We start from the raw sequence: 4,764 nt of genomic DNA on the forward strand, positions 1-4,764 counted from the left end.
TCTACTATATCATGTTCAAATCTTTCATTTTTGCCTAAATGAATAGATGAATAAATGAATCAATATATAAATGAATGAATGAAGATATAGGAGGAGTATAGATGGAACCAGAAGTTATCTAGGGAGGGATCCCTTCTGTAGCTAGAGAAAGAGAATTGGGAAATTTTAACAGTCAGCTTTTATGAGCATATACAAGCAAGCTCCAGCATTTGAAGGACAGATCGAGTCAGCAACTGAAGGACTGTAATCCAGCACTGGTAATCTGGGCCTTGTGGCCAAAGGAAAATCCAGGAATTCACAGTGCTATGTTCTTGTCTTTGCCTTGTGTATCAGCAATGCCATATTCACAATGCCTATAGAGATTACAAATATGCTGATATAATTATCCATCACAAAATATGTCAGGTTTGCCATTTGGGGAAATAAACTAGAAAATTTATTAAGATACCAAAAGACTGAGTCCCAAAACCAGAAAGTGAAAGCCATCAGAGTAGTTATGACATTGGCACAGGTAGATAAAGTAGAAAGCACCCACATTCTCAAGCCTTTAAAACAGAACAGGCTACCTCAGGCAAAGGTCCGCCTCTCCCCACTCACAGCAACCACCCAGCGTCCTGGAAGCACGCTCCCAGCAGCTCCGGCCCCTGGCGGTGCTCAGCAGGGGTCCTAACTAAAAAAAAAAAAAAAAAGGGCAACCGCAACTGCAGCCAACCGCCAACCGCAGGACCGTTAGCTCGGCTTTCACTTTTTCTCGCTTTCCGCTTTCTCTTGCTCTGCTATGTCAGCACGTCCATGGGGCATGGAAGATCTTTAAATCCCATAACCCTTACACCTTGTCACTAAATGACCCAACCTCTAGAGTGGGTAGTGTGTGAACCCTCGCAATGTTTCCCAAGAATAGGTGCCAAAATGAATATCCTGGGAAGACTAATAGAACTGCTACCAGGAATTCTGCCTTTGGGGAGTAGAGTAGTCTCACAAATAGGTAAAGTAGATATCAGGAAGACCTCTTCCTACCTTCACAGAATCTTAGAGTTCAGCACCATAGAATTATAGAATCTTGAAATCATATAACTGAACATTTACAAATCACTTATGGTGTTCAGAACCCTGAACTAGGGTTTGGAGGAGATGAAATAAGAAGGCTTTCATGGAGCCTAACATCTAGGAGGAAGATAAGACACAGACAGAGACAATATTAAATAAGGCTTTGAATGCATAAGAGAAATACAAAATATTGTGTAAGGTCAAAGGGCAGAAAGATCAGGGAGGGAGCTGGTCGAGCTGTCAGCTAGGGATAGTGGATCAAGTAGTTTATCTAGGGCTTAAAGTATATTAAGAGGCAGTAGTAGGAAATAAAGGTAGAAAGGCAGATTTGAGTCAGAGTATGGAAGACCTTGAATGCCACACTAAGGAAATCAGGTTTTCTCTAATAGGCCAATGGTAGAGAGAGGTGCTTAATCAGGGAAGGAACAAGACTAGAGCTGAGCTTTAGGAAGCTAGGTTTGACAATACCTGCAGGATGGATTGGAGGAGAACAGACTAAAGACAGGGAGATCATTTTAATTCAATTCAGCAAATGTTCCCTGAGGACCTACTATGTTCAAGGCATGGTTCTAGTCGGTATTGTGCTAAATTGGGAATGCAAAGAGAAGCAAAAATAATCCCTGTCTTCAAGGAGGTTACATTCCAATGTGACAGCATGCAAACTACCATGCACCAGATTGAAGGATCTTACAACATCCAGTCAAAAGACAGCGAAGGCCTGAACGAGAGTAGGCCAGTGAAGAGAGAGACCAAGCTGAGCTGTGAATGGATGAATAGAAAAAAAAGGAAACGTAGCTACTAATATCATCAGGAGGCATGCTTCCTCCTGGGCCTTTCTCTCTCTTCACCTCATCTTCCTCCCCTAAAAATCTGGGCCTGGAGCCAGGCCCAAGAGGTGCATTTCCTGGCAGAAGGAAAAGGAAATATCTTTGATGTTGTCTAGAATAGGCCCTTTTCCACCTGTTGAAATTCATCCCAACCTTTAAGGCCCAATCCCAAGGCTATTTTCTCCAAGAAGTCATCTTTAATCCCTCTAAGCTCTTACATGATCTGTGGTTTTCTCTAATGCATTTACATAATATTGTATACTATAGACATCTGTTTGTATCTTATTCCCCAACAGACTATGAGCTCCATAAGACCAAGGCCTTTGAATTGATCCCAGTAACCAGCACAGAGTAAATGCTTTAAAAAAAAAATGCTTGAACCTAAACAACTCCAAAAGACTCATAATGGAAACTGCCCTCCACATCCAGAGAAGGAACTAAGGAGTCTGAATGCAGATGGAAGCATACTATTTGCTCTTCTTTTGTTTTGTTTTGTTTTTCCTTCCTCCGTTCTAATTCTTCTATATAACAGGACTAATGTGAAAATACGTTTAATAAGAAATGTATGGGTAGAGCCCATATCAGATGGCATGCTGTCTTGGGGAGGGGAGAGGAGAAAATTTAAAACTTATGGAAGTGAATGTTGAAAACTAACAATAAATAAATTAGTTTATTTTTTAAAAACATTCTTGTTACACTGAATTGAATGCAAGGAGATAGGGGAAGGTGGGGGCATAGATACATGGCTGTTTTCTGCTTTGGTCAAGCCCTGATATACACATAGAAAGAACCCTGGACTGAATGCCACGTACAGGGAACAGCAAGCAATAGACAAAGAGAAAGAAATAGATGATAGATAAAAAAATGTATACATACATATATGTGTGTGTACATAGAGAGAGAATAACAAGAGAGAGGAAGATAGATACATACATACGTGTTGTCATTGTTGCTCTTCAGTCATTTCAGTCATGTCTGACTCTTCATGACCTCATTTGGGCTTTTCTTGGAAGATACTGGAGTGGTTTGCCATTTCCTTCTCCAACTCATTTTACAGATGAGAAAACTGAGGCAAACAGGGTAAAGTGACTTGCCCAGGGTCACACAGCTAGTCAGTGTCTGAGGCCAGATTTGAACTCAGGTATTGCTCTCTCTAGGCCTGGTGCCATGTAGCTGCCATATACATATATACATAAATATATATAGAAAGAGATGATAAAGAAATAGAAAAAGGAAGGTACATATGTGCAAACATATATATATATATATGTACATATATACAGAGAGAGAGAGAGAGCAGCATAGGTATGTTTTTAGATGTAGTTACATGGAAGCCTGATATAGAAAAGTCCCCGGACTAAATGGTGTGCAGAGAGAAGAGCAAACAGACCAGTTCTGCTGGAACATAGAGTACATGAGGAGGGGTAATATGAACTCTCTCTGGAAAGACAGGTTGGTGGCTAAACACTTGTTGAATGAATGAATGTCTTGCAATACATATGAGGAATTAGAATCCCTGGCTTCCTCCAAAGCACAACTCAGGTGTCAGTCACCTGCTACATGAAGGTCATTCTCTGCAGTTGTTCCCCCTTGGAATTACTTGGCATACCTCTACATGTCCCTTTTATTTTCCCCTGGTAGAACTGGGCTTTCCTGAAGGCAGGAAGGGTTGAGTATTTTTTGTCTTTCATCCCCAACAAGAAGGGGTTGCCTCTTACTGAGAGAGCAGAGGAAAGGAGAGGTTGGATGGAGACCCAGAGGAAGTCTAAGGAACGGCATAGAGAACAGGAGGGGAGATGGCCCTGGTCTTTTTAGTACCTTGGGAGGTGAGGTCATCTAAGGAAAAATAGTGAGCAGAGTTGGAGTGTCATCAGGGTCTTTAGCAGAGAGGAGAAGGCTAATGTGCAATGAGGGATAAAAAGCTTGCTGTGTGGTACTAAGGGTCCAGTTGTGTGGCACAATGGAAAGAACCCTAGAGCTAGAGTCAGGAGATGGGTTCAAATATTTGCTCTGCCTCTTACTATTTATTTGACTTGGGGTTAACTGCTTAACCTCTTGGGACCCACTTTCATAGAGTAACAAAGGACTGGCCAATAGGCCCAATCCTTATGAGGATATACAGAGTGCTCAGCTGATACAATCCTTTTCTTTTCTTTTCCTTTTGGAGGGGGGAAGGCAGGACAATTGGGGTTAAGTGACTTGCCCAAAGTCACACTGCTAGTAAGTATTAAGTGTCTGAGGCCGGATTTGAACTCAGGTCCTCCTGACTCCAAGGTCGGTGCTCTATTCACTGTGCCACCTAGCCACCCCTCAGTTAATATAATCCTAATGCAAGCATTTTCCCACATTCTATAACTGGTTCTATGATGCCAGCCATATGATAAAGAAGAGATTTTTTTTAATTGACTTTAGCCAGAACTTGGGCTGGGAAGCATTCAGAAGGCACTCTTTTTTTTCTGTGTGCTGGAGTTCTGGAGAGAGAACAGACAATGCTGTGAGGGGAAAGGCTTTGGGCCCACCTCATCTGTGACCAACATGTGGCCTATGAATGTGGGCCTTGGTTATAAACCTTGGTATTCATTCTTTCATTTTAAGCAAAAGAGACTAGAGATAGAAGTCTAGGAATGAAGCCATGTCACATTTCACAACCAATCAGTCAGCTTTGAGACCCCAAGGAGTGAGGAGCAACCTTTGAGACCCAGCCTCAAAGCTAAGAAAAGGATTTACCCAGCAACAATGCAGTTTTTAGATGTGAATTTGGTGGGGTCAATACTATGCAGGAAGTGTATTAAATGCAAGTCCTTCCTTCCCAGGGACCAAAGTGGCATAGGGGACAGTGTACACACACACACACACACACACACACACACACACACACACACACACACAC

This window comes from Petaurus breviceps, unplaced genomic scaffold (genome assembly GCF_028583685.1).
Source record: "Petaurus breviceps papuanus isolate PSGF00001 unplaced genomic scaffold, PetGlider_PUasm1.0 90823, whole genome shotgun sequence".
Lineage (NCBI taxonomy): Eukaryota > Metazoa > Chordata > Mammalia > Diprotodontia > Petauridae > Petaurus > Petaurus breviceps.